The 17654-nt window shown below is 41.8% G+C and overlaps 1 protein-coding gene across 4 annotated transcripts in view; it reads left to right on the top strand.

Annotated features, from left to right (window-relative positions):
- The first annotated feature begins 2607 nt into the window (after positions 1-2607).
- PIK3CA (phosphatidylinositol-4,5-bisphosphate 3-kinase catalytic subunit alpha) overlaps positions 2608-17654 on the top strand; it is a 101380-nt gene continuing 86333 nt past the window's right edge. Inside the window, exons 1-2 of one of the 4 annotated variants that reach the window (XM_062211529.1) lie at positions 2619-2687; positions 11043-11140. The gene's annotated coding sequence lies outside the window, so the exon portion shown is untranslated. Of the gene's footprint in view, positions 2688-3576; positions 3592-11039; positions 11141-17654 lie in introns of those variants that run through there. The other 3 variants (XM_062211521.1, XM_062211535.1, XM_062211544.1) reach the window with 3 other exon arrangements.

Genomic DNA, 17654 nt, shown 5'->3' with positions numbered 1-17654 from the left:
AAGCAAAACCACCTAGAAATCAAATAGAAAAATTCACAATTATATTTGAAGACGTTAATGCCTCTCTCTTACCAACTGACAGAACTAATAGAGAAAATCAGAAATGACATAGAAGACTTCACATTATCAACCAACTTGATATAATTGACATTTATATGGCATTTCATACAAGGACAACTCATGAAATATTCTTTTGTAGGTAGTGCACGTGCAACATTCACCAAGATATTCTAGAGAAGTTGAAAAGAACTAAAAATATAAGAGCATGTTTTCTGACGACAATAGAACTAATAAATGCTATATAGTAGTTCACTTCTTTTTCTCTGGATTCTCCTTAAAAATGATTTCAAAGCTTAGTAATAACTTAAGTGCTATTAGAGACTGTATTTTGGCACATCATGCACATTTGAGTCTCTGTTACCTTTATTTTTAATGGAAATAAATTCCTAAGGCAAATGACTATTCTCATAATTTCAGTGTATTGAACAGAACAATAACTTCAACTTGGACATTTCGCTTTGTAAGTTTAGGACTCTTGGGATGCAATTGTTTAATTCTGAAGCATTCCATTTTTTTGGTTTGATTTACAGTCTCACAATCACTAAATCTTTTTCCTTTAAAACATTCGTCTTTCAATCATTAGTCACTGAGCAATGAGTTTTGTCAGATGGCTCACATACTTTAAACACTGAATAATACTGCAAATACTTTGAAAGCAAGGTAAGATATGTAAGATGAGCAGCTACCAAATAAGCTAAAGGAATCAATTGTGAATTAAATATTAAATGGTACTCCGGCAACCAACAAGAGTGTCATGCAGTCAAGTACCAGGTATGGCATTTCCTGCTATGACACGTGACTGACACTGTCAAATTATTACAAAATTCGTATCATATAATTCCCACTTATTTAAACATTTTATTCTTAGCATAATTTTTCCAGCAAGAACTATTTATTAATATTTCACAGAACACTGTACTTGAAAACACAATTTGGGAAGAATGCCTTAGGTTTACTTTAACTAGAAATTGAATGTGCTTTTTTAAAATTATTATTCCTTGCTCTGGATCAACACGATGTTTTGAAACTGCTGAAAATCAAGAAAAATATTCAGGAGCAAAAATTTCCTGAAATGTGAGATGAAAACTAGAGCTGACGTGGAAGAGAAAAATGGAAATTCAGTCAAGTGAAACTATGACCACATAGAGGAGCAGATTTAAGATTGAGTTATATACCTGCCGTTCGAGAGGACTGGTACTGGGCAGGTTTATGCTCTGGGTGTTAAACTGGACTGTACTATCTCTAGCGTGGTTCACGTCTAAGTTTTCTTTTCCTTAAAAGATTCAGTGGGAAACTAACCTCACACTTCTCCTTACTGCTCCTACGCTCTTTCAATACAATGATAAACCACTAGGGGGAGAAAACGCAGAGCGCCGGATCCTCAACCGTACTGAGAATCTCCAAAGTCACAGATCCCCAGGGCTGTACCCTAAGGGGACCGGGGTACGAAGCACCAAGACACCAGCTTGGATCTCATCTACAGCCAACATTGCTCCTCCGTAGTCTCTTCTGTAATAAAAGGCTTCACGCGAAAGAAAGTTCGTTTTCTCAGCACTCAGAACTGAATCCTACAAGCCGAGTGAAGTCGCAAAAACAAAAATGGAACACAGCAAAAGGTTCTCCCGAAATGAGTCAAGGGATTGCAGAGGGCTGTGGCAGTGCATTCCACCTCGGGGTCGGGCTACTACTTCAAACCGATTCTGGCAGAAGGACGCGCAGCAACGCTGCGTGGAAGGCCTTCTCTCTACAACCCATAACCGCTGCTGGTTAGCCACTGACAGCCGCGGTTAGCCACCGCGCCCCTCTCTCTCGCCCCCCAACTAATCTCGCTTCCTCTATGGGCGTAAAAGTGAATCTCACTTGCTCCCAATATTTCTTTCTACACCTCTACCCTAGCTTGCGTGCGGCTCGTAGAAACAAATATACGACGCGTACGCTGTCCTAGGATGACACAACACGCAGAGTACTGCAGAAGACGGAGAAATAAACAGTCACACGCCTGAAAAGCAGACCCAACAACACCCCCACTCCGGGCGGAAAAGCAAGGCGCAGACGCAGTGGCAAGCTGTTACCCGATTTGCCCACTTCCCCCTCCTCCTCTCTTCCATTTCACTTCCGCTCCTTTGCCCATCTGCTTCCGGGGCATTGTAGGCTCGGCCCCTCCTCAGCTCTTACCCTCCTCTGCCCGAGGAGGGGGGAGTCGAGGGGGTGGGGAAGAGTTCGTTGTTTGTTTACACGATGTGAGCGGAAAAAGACCAATAAAGTTTATTCTGGAAACAAAAGGAAAAAAAACAGGGGCGACAGAGAAAGGAGACGGGGGCGGGGGCGTGTGGCGGGGGCTAGCGAGGAGAGGGAGCGAGAAGGAGAAAGCGGCAGTTCCGGTGCCGCGGCTGAGGTCTCGGGCTGCTGCTCCCGCGGCCGCTGGGGCTGGGGCTGGGGCCGCCGGCGAGGCAGGGCTCGGGCCCGGCCGGGCAGCTCCGGAGCGGCGGGGGAGAGGGGCCGGGAGGCGGGGGCCGTGCCGCCCGCTCTCCTCTCCCTCGGCGCCGCCGCCGCCGCCGCCGCCGCCGCCGCCCGCGGGGCTGGGACCCGATGCGGTTGGAGCCGCGGATCCTGGAGGAGCCCCGAGCGTGAGTAGAGCGTGGACTGGCCGGGAGCGGGTGCGGTGGCGATGGGGACCGGGTGGGTGCCGGGGACTCCCGGGCGCGCCCGCAGTGTTGGGCGGGGGCTCCCGGCCGGTCGTCTCCCCGCGGCGGAGTTCGTCTGCTGTCGCCGCTCCCTCTCCTTCGCCTTGCCCCTGGCCTCTCCCAGCTGCAGAGGCTACGGCTTGCCGCTCCCTCTCGGGCCGCCGCCTCACTCCTCGTTTCCTCCTTCTCCTCCCATTTTTGGGGATGGGGCGATCGGAGGCTGAGGAAGTGCACCCAGGGCCGCCGCCCCGGCCGCGCTGGCTCGGTCTCCGGCGCCCTGCACGCCCACCCGGCCCGCGGGCGGCGGGGTAGCGGCGAACATCGCGGCGTGAGGGATCCGAGCGCTGAGCCGCGAGCTCTTCCTGAGGGGCTGTCACACCCTAGGACTCCGGCCCCGCCACCCCGGCGGCCCTGCTTTTGCCTCTTATTGGGTTTAAATCGCCCGGCAGGGGTGTTGAGGGAAAACCGGTCTCCCCACCCTATAACTCCCCTCCCACCCTTCCTTTTCGAGGTTGTTTTTTCCTTTTAACCGAGACAATCGAACGTTTGGTTCCTTCATTCATAAACTAGACACATTATCTCATGTGACTTGTGTCTTTACTAAGTCTATTATGTGATGACTGTTTGAGAGCTCCGAAGTGGCTCGGAAAGGTAGGGTAGCGCCCCGGATCGAGCTATGTAAACAGCAGACGGTTCAGCCAATGTGTTCTGACCGCGGTTTGAGGGGTTTATTTTAGGATGCTGAAGGAATTGTGGTGATGGTGGCCGACCATGTTACCAGACTCGGGAATCGAAAGCTCTTTTCTTAGATGTCAGTTGGGAAGCTGTTTACACAGTTACATAAAGGGTAAGGGGAGCCCAACAAGAAGGAGCTTTGTAGAAAACAGTCTGCATATTCCCTCATGATCAGAGTTGTGATTGCATCTTGGTAAAGCTTCCTCATTCCAGCACTGCGCCTTTGTGCACATGCAGGCTATGGATTTGCGGAACGATATTTTGGATCATAGATGGTGAGGACGGGGTGGGGGGGAACCCCCAGGAAACATGAGTAGGTAAATGCCAGGTAACTCAAGTCGGGTGATTTCTATTGCCATTCTTGAGTCACTGCGGGCAGTGTTGATTCTCTGGGTTTTTGCTTGCACCGAACAAAATTCGTTTCGTGTAAGAAAAGACTTGGAAAATACTTAGGATACTGTGTAGCTAGTTTAGTTCGGTTCTCTAAGCAACTGCAGTCTAAGAATTTGTTAACCTGGCTGTGTATTAAAGTTTTAATGTTTCTTTAACTGAAGCATCAGATTCTGGTTAACAGTACAGATCTCCATTTAAGCATCACATGTTCTGGAAAATTTTAATTATCAGGCTAACAGTTCTGCAATGTCATCAGCCAAAATTATCTGAAGACAGCCGTGTATTTTGTTCGTTGACTATGAGTATAAAGTTTGAAAGACATTTATTCAGTTTTAAAGAATTACAGAAATAACATATAATGCAGACCAGTGTTTTTAGATTTTCAGTGAATTGGATGTGGCATTAAATACAAATACCGTACATAAGCTGAAAAATTACCCCTTTGAAAGCATATATTCTCATCAAGTTAGGTATGAGGAGATGTAAAAGAGAAACTGTGAAAAAGCATTAGCTTTGCCTTACTCTGCATGGGACAAGACCTTCGGGAGGCAGAGTTCCTTCCTGTCAGGACAAGATCCTCTTCATCCCAAATGAGTATTCCCTTAACAAAAGGCAGCAAATCTTAAAGGGTGCCCCATCCAAAATGAGTTTTCTCTTAAAAGATACTTGAAGCAGATCTTAGTAACTTTTCCCCAGGAATAGTTTACTTTGTGTATAGCTTATTCCTTAATAGTGCCCTTTACTGAGTAAAGATTTTTAAATAGTTGCAATTAGCATTTAAAGGGTATTTGCTGTGTTGATCTGTTTATTTGGAGAGAGCTAACTTTAATCCCATTTGATCTCTTCAGCAGCTAGAATAGCATTAAAAGGATCAATTTTCTAAGTTACTATTTTATATTGTGAATTCTGGATTGGGGATGATTCTTTAAATGGAATGTGTTTCTTAAACATCCACTGGTAGTATTAATGATTTTAAAAAATAACTTAGAAGTGTAAGCTTTAGAATGTCATGACTTAAGCAGTTTTCTTAAGTATACTTAGCTATATAACAGTCCTGTAGCTCAAACAATGTTGTTATCCCTAGGAGATGATATTCTAAGTCCAGAGGTGGTGGAGGATAGATTCAGTGACAAAACTGACACTTTCTGATGCCTTTCGCTAAAAACCTTTGGGTTTTAATAAAGCTAATGAAACTAAGAGCCAGAGAAGATTTATTAGTTAAGATCACCTTTCTCTATATTCGTAGTAATAAATATGCATAAGTAATTTCAAATTGGGGATTCAGCTTGGTGGATAAGGCTTCCATGTCCGCTGTTAGAGTTGCCTACATTCAGTGTCTGGCTCCAGCTCTTGACTCCAGGTTTCTGCTAAGGCAGACTCTGGGAGGCAGTGATAAGGCCCAAGTGAATGATTTTCTGCCACCCATGTGGGAGACCTGGATTTAGTTCTTGGCTCCTGGCTTCAGCCTGGTCCTGTCCACCCTTGCATTATAGGCATTTGGGGAGTGAACCAGCTGATAGGAGCACTCTTGCTTGCTATTTTCTCTCTCTCTCCCTCTCTCTCTCTCTCTCTCTCTCTCTCTCTCTCTCTCTCTCCCTCTCCCTCTCCCATCAAATAAATTTTTTAAAGTTTTTTTATATTTATTTTAAAGAGTTACAGATAGAGGAGGAGAGACATACACACATATACACAGGGCTTCCAAATGCTGGGATCACTCCCCAAATGGCTGCAACAGCTGGGGCTGGGCAAGGCCAAAGCCAGGAGCCAGAGCTTCTTCCAGGTCTCCCATGTAGGTGCAAGGGCCCAAACACTTAGACTATCTTCCACTGCTTTCCCGGGTGCCATAGCAGGGAGCTGGATCTGAAGTGGAGAAGCCAGGACTGGAGGTGGTACCCACATGGGATGGCAGAATCAAAGGCAAGGCTTTACCTTCTATACCACAATGCCGGCCTCTAAACAAATTTTTTTAAAAGTTAACCAGGAGTGGCTGGTGCAGTGGCGGACCAGGTAAAGCCACTGCCCACAGTGCTGGTATCCCATATGGGCGCTGGTTCGAGTCTCTGCTGCTCCATTTCCAATCCAGCTCTCTGCTATGGCCTGGGAAAGCAGTGGAAGTTGGCCCAAGTCCTTGGGCCCCTGCACCTGCACGAGTGACCGAGAGGAAGCTCCTTACTCCTGCCTGCAGATTGGCTCAGCTCCGGCCATTGTGGCTAATTGGGGATTGAACCAGCAGATGGAAGACCTCTCTCTCTCTCTCTCTGCCTCTCCTCTCTCTGTGTAACTCTTTCAAATAAATAAATAAATCTTTTTTTTTTTAAAAAAAAAAGTTCACCAGGTAATTCTAATAGACAAGATTGTAGTGTCCTGGCTTTAAAAGACCTTTTGATCTCTCTAACTCTGCCTTTCAAATAAATAATCTTAAAAAAGAAAGAAAGAAAGAAAAAAACTATGAGTTGGTCCTTGCTTCTCTCTCTAGGTTCATTTCTCTTGTCTATTCCTATACCTCCCCTTGGCTTTCCATGCAAATGTTGTTTGTACTTACAGAAATATTTATGCACCCTGTTTCTTTTCCTTAACTAGCTGATTCCTACTCATGTTCCCTATCACCTCCTTTGGTCTGTGTTAGATGTCCCTGCTTCCTGTTCCCCTAGCATCTTGTACTCCCACTATCATAGCATTGATCATACTGAATGCCTACTTGTTTGTCTGTATCCTGCACCAGTATTTTTTTTTTTTAAGATTTTTTTATTTATTTGAAAGGCAGAGTTACAGAGAGAGAGGGATAGACAGAGAAAAAGAGAGCAATCTTCATCAGCTTGTTTACTCCCCAAATGGCCTCAATATCCAGGGCTGGGCTGACCAGGAACCAGGAGCTTCTTCCAGGTTTTCCATGTGGGTACAGGGGCCCAAGTACTTGGGCCTCTTCCCCTGCTTTCCCAGGTGCGTTAGCAGGAAGCTGAATTGGAAATGGAGCAGCCAGGACAGGAATCGGTGCCAATATGGGATGTCAGCACTGCAGATGGTGGCTTAGCCCACTATACCACAGTGCTGGCCCCAAACCAGTCCTGTACAAGTGCTAAATTCCATGAGGGTAGGGACTCTGTCTTATACACAATTATATTCTTATTGCCATGCATGGTAGCTAATACACTGTAAGCACTTGAGTGAATAACTGTATTGGAGACAGACTTCTTTACAACATGTAATAACTTATAACCAGATAAGTTTTTATTTTTGCCAAATGCATTTAAAATTTTGGTCACTACAAATATATATCCTTGAAATTAGTATGCATATGATTTTTATTTGTAGACACAATTGAGATGTTTCAGATTGTACCAGAAGTGACACTCCACTTCAAACACATACACAGGCAGAAATGATTATCATTTTTATACAGAGTACTGTACTGGAAGTCAGGAGACTGGAATTCTGATCTGTTTCACCATGAGCATTGTGTCTTTGGGCAAATCAATCTCAATATCTTTGGTCTTTATCTGTAACAGAGGGATTGTACTAGATTCTCGATATGGTACTTGGTGATCTCACCTTAAAATTCTGAGTGTTAGCAATATGGGCTTTAGAATATGATGTCTTGGTTCAAAATCTGATTCTTAAAACTTAACTTGTGGCCGGCGCCGTGGCTCAATAGGCTAATTCTCCGCCTGCACCCGCGTGGGAGACCAGGAGAAGCACCTGGCTCCTGGCGTCGGATCAGCATGATGTGGCGGCCGCAGCGCGCCAGCCATTGGAGGGTGAACCAGCGGCAAAAGGAAGACCTTTCTCTCTGTCTCTCTCTCACTGTCCACTTTGCCTGTCCCAAAAAAAAAAAAAAAAAAAAAAAAAACCTTAACTTGCAGGATTACTTGACATATTTCCTAATCTGTATAGTGGGGGTAATTACTTAGAGTTGTTGTTGAATTAAATGAGAGAATGTAAATCCAAGAGAGTTATTTATCTGGATCAGTACTTAATAGACTTTCATTTCCACTCCCCTTCTCAGGTGTTAGATCCCCTGAGTAGATTTATGGAGATAACAGAAGGACACAGTCTGTGTATTAAGTCCTGTTTTCCCTGTGAATGCTAGGCACTGCAGGTGTGATGTGGGACCTAAAGTCATTGTTGGTTTCCATTTCTTGGAACTACCCAGGTGTTGGTCAACCTGCTTGGGAAATTATGCCCGGAAATTTGAACCTGATAAGATAGCAAGTGTCAAGCTATTAATACATATATAATGTATGGGGGAGGGGAGAGTCTAAACTGATGACCTTACATCATCTTCAAAGATTAACTGAAATCAAACTTGATCATTTTGGAAGAAAGAGACAAATTAAATGAGGATGATTTAGAAAAGCAGGCCCAGAAACTAGTAGAATCCCAGTTCACCAAACTTTGAGGACTAATATTTAGTAATTTCCAAGAGATATAGGAAATATAAGTATGGTAAGAATGGTTTTCTAATCAGGATCAATTCTAGAAGATAGGCATAAGAGTATTCCCAGTGTCAAATTAGTGATTACAGAAGCCCATTACACTAAACTTGCTGATTTTTTTTTATTTGGAAACCATGTTTTTTTTTAATTTGCTGTAGTGATTTTAGCTTTTATTTATTTGGTAAAATTGAGAGTAACCTTATACATAATATAATACTATGCTGAAGTTTCTTGTTCCTGATCTTATTTTTTGTATAAATCAAATTTACTTGCCTGAATTTCCCCTTAAATTTATGTTAATAGTGAATTTTATAAATGACCTTTTAGTAAAAAATACTATAATAAAAATTAAAAACTATGGATAGGAAAAACTGAAGTTTTAAGATGTAAAGAGAAATGTGAGACAGTACATTGAAGTCTGGAGTTTTCCATCATCTAAAAATTTACTCAATTAGAGCCTGCATTGTAGCATAGTGGGTTAAGCTGCCAACCCCCAGCGCCTGTATCCTATATAGGCACAGGTTCAAGCCCCATCTGCTCCACTTCCAATACAGCTCACTCTAATGTGCCTGGGAAAGCAACAGAGGATGATCCAAGTGCTTGGGCCCCTGTACCCTGGAATGGGAGACCTGGAAGAAATTCCTGGCTTCAGCTGACCCAGCCCTTGCAGCCACTGGGAAGTGAACCAATGGATGAAGGATGAAAGATTCTATCAGCTAGCGCTACGGCTCAGTAGGCTAATCCTGCCACAGCCGCAGCCTGTTTTTAAAAAATAAACTTATTGCCGGCGCCGCGGCTCACTAGGCTAATCCTCCGCCTTGCGGCGCCGGCACACCGGGTTCTAGTCCCGGTCGGGGCACCGATCCTGTCCCGGTTGCCCCTCTTGCAGGCCAGCTCTCTGCTGTGGCCAGGGAGTGCAGTGGAGGATGGCCCAAGTGCTTGGGCCCTGCACCCCATGGGAGACCAGGAGAAGCACCTGGCTCCTGCCATCGGATCAGCGCGGTGCGCCGGCCGCAGCGCGCCTACCGCGGCGGCCATTGGAGGGTGAACCAACGGAAAAAAGGAAAGATTCTCTCTCTCTCTCTCTCTCTCTTAATTCTACCTTTCAAGTAAATAAGTTTTGTTTTTTTTGTTTGTTTGTTTTTTAATTTTTGACAGGCAGAGTGGACAGTGAGAGACAGAGAGAAATATCTTCCTTTTGCCGTTGGTTCACCCTCCAATGGCCGCCGCGGTAGGCGCGCTGCAGCCGGCGCACCGCGCTGATCCGATGGCAGGAGCCAGGTGCTTCTCCTGGTCTCCCATGGGGTGCAGGGCCCAAGCACTTGGGCCATCCTCCACTGCACTCCCTGGCCACAGCAGAGAGCTGGCCTGGAAGAGGGGCAACCGGGACAGGATCGGTGCCCCGACCGGGACTAGAACCCGGTGTGCCGGCGCCGCAAGGCGGAGGATTAGCCTAGTGAGCCCCGGCGCCGGCAATAAGTTTATTTTTTAAAAACAGGCTGCTGCCGCGGCTCACTAGGCTAATGCTCCACTTGCGGCGCTGGCATACCGGGTTCTAGTCCTGGTTGGAGCACCGGATTCTGTCCGGGTCGCCGCACCTCTTCCTGTCCAGCTCTCTGCTTGTGGCCCGGGAGTGCAGTGGAGGATGGGCCCTGCACCTGCATGGGAGACCAGGAGGAAGCACCTGCCTCGGATCCGCGTGGTGCAGCGGCCATTGCGGGGTGAACCAACGGAAAAAAAGGAAAGATTCTCTCTCTCTCTCTCTCTCAATTCTATCTTTCAAGTAAATATTATATTTTTCAAAAACAGGCTGGCGCCGCTGCTCTGTAGGCTAATCCTTCACCTGTGGCGCCGGCACCCCGGGTTCTAGCCTGGTCGGGGCGCCGGATTCTGTCCCGGTTGCTCCTCTTGGAAGAGGAGCTCTCTGCTTGTGGCCCGGTAGTGCAGTGGAGGATGGGCCCTGCACCCACATGAGAGACCAGGAGGAAGCACCTGGCTCCTGGCTGTGGATCTGCGTGGTGCAGTGGCCATTGGGGGGTGAACCAATGGAAAAGGAAGACCTTTCTCTCTGTCTCTTTTACTATCCACTCTGCCTGTAAAAAAAAAAAAAAAGGTTGCCCAACTTTGGATATACCGATAATGTATTGTAGCTGGATCCCTTATAATCAGTTGATTTGGTTAAAACGTTTTTTAGATGTTCTTACTTCCTCACTCCACCTATACAGTTTAGGGAGTTTAAACACATGAGTAAAAATGTATTGCTTGCTAAGTAACTCACATTATTATGAGATAATTTAAATTATTACAGATTTCACAAATCTTTAGGAAAAAATGTATACATGTTAGTTATGTTGTAAATTTATATCTAATTCAGGAATATCATGTTTTCTATTTGGCCTAACAATTAAATACTCAAATTATGTTTCATTTTGGTTTTGGTTTTGATAGTTTATCTAAGTTGTTCTCATTTATGTTAGTGGTTAAGTTTCAGTAACTTTTAGATTTCAATTGCAGGTTTTACAAAAGAGTCTTTGTATCAAGGCCAGGATTGCCATTTGAAATAAATGTGACATTTAAAAAAATTTTTAAAGAATTTTTACAGGTAGTGCTTATCAGGTGCACTTCAGATTTTAAATATTTGTGTTGTAGAAGCCAAAGAAATCAGTGTTGTGATATGAAAAATGCTACTCAAGGATAGATCATTTCTGCTCTGATCCTCTCTTTCCTTACTCAGCAGGAGTTTGTATGTCTCAATGGAGAACTGCATTTTATAAAGAACTACAAAAACATGAGGCAATATTATGAAGAGGATTTTAGGCATAGATTTTTTAACAGGTGAGGACCGTGTTGTGTTCATTTTTGTATCCTCTCAACATCTAGCATAGTGCCTGAATGTAGGTCATCAAGAAGCACTGATTTAAAAAATAAGTAATATTATATTGGGAAATCAAAATACTATTCTTAGATTTCTGTCAGTTAATAGCTGTATACTTAGAACTCTCTGAAAATTAGATACATTGGTGTGTACTAGTACCAGTTGGTCATTTATTGAGTTTAGATTTGAAATATATAAGAAACATTTTTCTTTAAGTTGTTAACTAATTGCATATTTCTGTTGCAATTTGTAGACATTTTTCTTGAAAGGTTAGGGAGAGGTGGTGTGCTGTGATGAAAAGAACATTGGATTAGGAATTAGAACGTATGGGTTCTCCATTCAAACATTAATTAACTGTTTAGCCTTAGATCTTGATCTTTCAGAGCTTGTTTCTTCACCTGCAAAATTTCTAAGGTCTCTATAATTCCCCAGCTCTCAGATCCCTAGCATTTTAAAGTCTGTTTCTGATTTCAGGAAAGAGCAGGTAAGCCACTCCCTAGAGAAGCAAGTCTATCAGTTGTGTTTTCAGAAGCTACAATCTTTCTGTCTCCTTGTTTATAAATTTGTGCATGTTTGAAAGCCTATTTGTGAAATTCTGTGGCAGAGAAAAAGTACCATTGGAAAACAGAGGAAAGCATTATTATTGTTACTATTTCGTTTCTTAAATGTTTTTCTTCAGTAACTTTGGAAATTCACACTTAACACAGACATAGTCATCTTGGTGACTGGCATTGGAAGCAGCTAAATGACAGGCATTAAGAATAGGTCATTCACTACACACCAGTGGCCAGAGTTATAAAAGCCAACAGACCTGTCACAGCACCCTGAACAGCCATTGGCCATCACCCTTACTTATTAAAAGACTTCTAGGAAAGTATTGGTAACCTATCCCACTAGATGGTTTTTGGAAATGTATTCTAATCTTAGAAACATAATTTCAAAGGCATAGTAAGCTTCTTTTTTTTCTGTGCCTGCCTTCAGTTGTGAAGACACATGTGTGGAAAGATAAAAAATTATTGTCCTTGGTCACAATGCAGTGATGTTTATGCTATTGATTTGTTTCTGTTAATGTTCAAATTACTCATCTTCAGCTTTTGAATATTTTTTAACAGCAAATTGGTCAGCTAGTGAGATATTGTTTAGAATTATTTTGAGTAGGTACACACTTTCAACAAGTTAGTCAGATTTCTGTGTCTTACGTTTCTTTGAGAGATCTTGCTTTTCCAAGTGCTTCTCATGATTAACTTACTGCAGGTCTGGACCTGAAACTCCTATTGTATTTCAAAACAACTGACTGACTGCCTAAGAGCAAATGAAGTGTACTTTTTTCTTAGAGGTTTTTTTAAAAGAAAAAAAAAACAAAAACTAAACATACTTATTTTTAATGTTCACACGTATTTCTTAAGGTTTGTTTATTTATTTGAAAGGTAGAGTGATGGGGGTTGGGTAGGGGTTCACTCCCTAAATGGCTGTAGTAGCTGGGGCTGGGCCAGGCTCAAGCTAAGAGCCAGGAACTGCATTTTTGTTTCCCATGTGTATGGTAGTGGCCCAAATACTTAGGCCACCTTCTGCAGTTTTCTCAGGTGCATTTGCAGGGAGTTGGTTTAGAATTAGAGCAGTCGGACTGAAACCAGTGCTCTGGCACTCTGATATTGGAAGTAGTATCACAAGTGGTGGCTTACCATGCTGCGCAACAACACCCACCTCTCCTTAGCAGTCTAATTTCCTAGCCAGTTCTAAAACATTGGAGCTTTAACTAAATCATTTACTATTATTCTGTGAATATAGTTTTATGGAGCACATCATATAAAGCAACATTAGTGGGGAAAATACAGATTCCAAACTGAAATGAAACCATACATGACAACAGGGAAAGGAGAGAATTATATTTTGAAACTTATTTTTATATTTATAAATATTAATAACTTTTAAAGTTATTTTGTTATAAAAGTTTTCTTAAAGTCTAATGGCTATTATTTGTAATTGATACATTTAGGCAGCATCTTAAAATATTTATGAAAGTGATATTTGAGTTCTTTCTTCCTAATTATATACCAGGTATAAAGGTTAAACATGGTTTTTCAAAGAAGTCTCTATACTTGTCTTGATGATAATAATAATAGTAGCAAAGCTCTAAGCAATTTAGAATATTAGTAATTTTATGACATGGACACTGGTTATTTTTTCTACAATAAAAGTGGCTAACCTTAAACTTTCTTAGTGATTGTGGGACTCCTGATTCTCCCAAAATAATTTTTAATAAATATAAGTACAGCTGTTGAAGCAGAGTTAAAATGTGTCATATTATGGTCTTTTTGTTAAGTTTAATATCTGATACAAATTATACTCTTCCCGTAAGCACTTTGTTTAAATTTTTTTTTTTTTTTTTTAATTTGGGAGGTAAAGAGAAAGGATAAGAATTCTCCTCAAATGGGCCAGGCTAAAGGAGAGAGTGAGAAGGGAACTCCTGTGTGGATGTCAGGGACCCACCAGCAGGAAACTAGAATAAGAAGCCAGAGCCAGGAAGAGACGTTGATGTCTTAACCCCTAGCTCAAATCCCATCACCAGCAAATACTTTTTTCCCCAGCCAAAACTGGGGTAAGTAATCTAGCAGTAGAATAGAGTATTTGAAGTAAGACAATCCTGGAAAACCCATTAAATGAGGTTATATTCTTGAGTTTTCCTTTCCTTTTCTTCTGCTAAATATTTGGCAAATGCAGTGTGTACTGCAAATAGACTATCAAGATTACTAGTTTTGTAACTTTGGGCAAATAACTTAACTTTGCTGGCTTAGGTATTCTTTGAATGACACATTTTGTCGCTTATCAAAGAGGGATTTTAACTGCCTATAAAATAATACTTTAATGAGAATTAAGTGTATAACACATGAAAGCCTTTTGGTCAGTGCCTAGCACATAGTAAGCACTTTATAAATATTTGTGAACTCCTTGAGGGTAAGAACCATTTCATAGTCACTGATTTCTTTTGAAGCTTTAACACTGAATAGTGTATTGAATTCTCACCATTCTGAGAATTTACTAGTGGATCCAGTCTGGGTAGTGAACAATATAGATTGCCTTCTAACAAGTTTGGAGTAGCTTTCAATACTTTATATCACTGCTTGCTTTTTGTTCTATTAAAGCATTTAGGGGCTGGCAGTAAAGCACAGTGGTGAAGATGCTGCTTTGGATGCCTGCATTCGTTATTGGAGTGCGTGAGTTCAAGTACTGGCTCTGCTTCCAATTCCAACTTCCTGATAGTGCACATCCTGGGAGGCAGCAGGTGGTGGCTCAAGTGCTGGAGTCTCTGCCATCCATGTGGGAGAACTTGATTAAGCTTCTGCCTGGCCCAGCCCTAGCTGTTTTGAACATTGTGGGATGAACCAGTGGATGGAAGATCTCTGTGTCTCTACCTTTCAAATACAGTAAATAAAAATCTTTTAAACTTTTAGATTTCATTCTAGCTCTAGGAATCTGAATTGGATTTCATACCTAATCCTTTGAAAAATTAGCATATGGAGATTTAGCTTGATAGAGTGCAGGAATTAATGGACAGAAGATATTAAGTAAATGGATGTGCATTTTTTCACATGTAGTCTGAGCGTCCTGTGGATTGATTTCCCCTATCTATTTCAGGAATCTGAGAATCTCAGGAGGTATCTTAACAGCACTATACCATTGAAGCAGTACTTGTTTTGTACTACTGGATATTTCCTTTCCCTGTCTTCATACACTAAAGATAACAGTTGTGTCATATTGTCTCATAGTCCCTATGTTACATGCTTTTTTAGAATTTCATGTCCTGTTTTAAAACTGCTGGCATATTTGCCAATCCTACTTGCACTGAAATCTTTATTGAATGTAATATTTAACACTTTTGTTTATTATGCTGCTACCTAGTATACACTGACAAGATTTCTAAGCCTGCCTTAGAAGTCATTTATGTGAAGATAGGAAAGCAGCTGTGTGTTTTGATTATTTTCATCAGTTCAATCTCTAAGTCTTTGCTTTTAATTACAAAGGTAAATAACTTGCCACTAATAACAAGTTTCTCTGGCATTATTTCCTTGGTTTCAGTACTGTTGTTTTTATCTTATATAAATGATGCTATTAGCTCATATTTAAGTTTGTGGCAAGTATGTGTGTATGTGTGTGTGTGTGTGTGTGTATATATATATATATATATATAGTTTATCTCTCATGTTTTAGCAGTTTTGGCTAGACTGCCCTTAATACTTGCACAAGTATACTCAAAATGATGATTCCATAGTCTATGTTTCACATAAAAGATAATAATAAAATCCATACTTAAAAAAACGAGGTTATTATTATTAATTTATAGAGATTACTTAAGAAAATTCTGCAACTTTTGATATAATTTGTTCATAATTGTTCAGAATTTTCATTGTCATTGGCTTTCTTTAAAAAAAACAAAACAAAAAAACAAGATTTATTTACAGAGAAAGATCTTCCATTCACTGGTTGATTCCCCAAAAGGCCACAAATGGCCAGGAGTAAGCCAGGCAGAAGCCAGGAGCCAGCAACTCTGTCTGGGTCTCTCATGGGTAGCAGGGGCCAAGCACTTAAGCTATCTTTTGTTAGCTTTCCACGTGCATTTTTTTTAAACTTTTATTTAATAAATATAAATTTCCAAAGTACAACTTTTGGATTATAGCGGCTTTTTTCCCCCATAACCACCCTCCCACCTGCAACCATCCCATCTCCCACTCCCTCTCCCATCCCATTCTTCATCAAGGTTCATTTTCAATTATCTTTATATACAAAAGATCAGTTTAGTATATACTAAGTAAAGATTTCTACAATTTTCACCCACACAGAAACACAAAGTAGAAAGTACTAGTCATACCATTAATTCACATAGTATAACACATTAAGGACAGAGATCCTACATGAGGAGTAAGTGCACAGTTACTCCTGTTGTTGATTTAACAATTGACACTCTTATTTATGACGTAAGTAATCACCCAAGGCTCTTGTCATGAGCTGCCAAGGCTATGGAAGCCTCTTGAGTTTGCCAACTCCGATCTTATTTAGACAAGGCCATAGTCAAAGTGGAAGTTCTCTCCTCCCTTCAGAGAAAGGTAGCTCCTTCTTTGATGGTTGATGGCCTGTTCTTTCTACTGGGATCTCACTCACAAAGGTCTTTTATGTAGGTCATTTTTTTTTTTCCCATAATGTCTTGGCTTTCCATACCTCAAATACTCTCATGGGCTTTTTAGCCAGATCCTAATGCCTTAAGGGCTGATTCTGAGGCCAGAGTGCTGTTTAGGACATCTGCCATTCTATGAGTCTGCTGTGTATCCCGCTTCCCATGTTGGATTGTTCTCTCCTTTTTAATTCTATCAGTTAGTATTAGCAGACACTAGTCTTGTTTATGTGATCCCTTTGACTCGTAATCCTATCATTATGATCAATTATGAACAGAAACTGATCACTTTGACTAGCGAGATGGCATTGGTACATGCCACCTTGATGGGATTGAATTGGAATCCCCTGGCACGTTTCTAACTCTCCCATTAGGGGTAAGTCCGATTGAGCATGTGCCGAACTGTACATCTCCTCCCTCTCTTATTCCCACTCTTATATATAACAGGGATTGCTTTTCAGTTAAATTTAAACACCTAAAAATAATTGTGTGTTAATTAAAGAGTTTAACAAATGGTATTAAGTGGAACAAAAAATACTAAAAAGAATAAAGTATTAAGTTGTTCCTCAACAGTCAGGACAAGGGCTGATCAAGTCATTGTTTCTCACAGTGTTCATTTCACTTCAACAGATTTCCTTTTAGGTGCTCACTTAGTTGTCACCGATCAGGGAGAACATATATTTGTCCCTTTGGGACTGGCTTATTTCACTCAGTATCTCAGCATGATGTTTTCCAGATTCCTCCGTTTTGTTGCAAATGACCGGATTTCATTTTTTTTTTAACTCTGTATAGTATTCTATAGAGTACATATCCCATAATTTCTTTATCCAGTCTTCTGTTGATGGGCATTTAGGTTGATTCCATGTCTTAGCTATTGTGAATTGAGCTGCAATAAGCATTGAGGTGCAAACAACTCTTTTTATTTTATTATTTATTATTTATTTTATTTTTATTTGAAAGGCAGAGTTACAGAAAGAGAAGTAGAGGCAGAAAGAAGGAGAGATTGATCTTCATCTAATGGCTCACTTCCCAAATGGCCACAGTGGCCGGGGCTGGGCCAGACTGAAGCCAGAAGCTTCATCTAAATGTCCCACATGGGTGTAGAGGCCTATGTACTTGGGCCATCTTCTGCTGCTTTCCCAGGCAAATTTGCAGGGAGCTAGAGCTGAAGTGGAGCAGCTGGCACTCAAACCAGCACCCATATTGGATGCCAGGCTTGTAGACTGCTGTTTAACCTGCTGTGCCACAACACTGCATCCCTGCCCCTGTTGCATTTTTATTTTTTAATTTTAAGATTTATTTATTTG

The sequence above is a fragment of the Lepus europaeus genome, chromosome 2 (genome assembly GCF_033115175.1).
Source record: "Lepus europaeus isolate LE1 chromosome 2, mLepTim1.pri, whole genome shotgun sequence".
NCBI lineage: Eukaryota > Metazoa > Chordata > Mammalia > Lagomorpha > Leporidae > Lepus > Lepus europaeus.
This window is presented reverse-complemented; position numbering and strand designations above follow the sequence as displayed.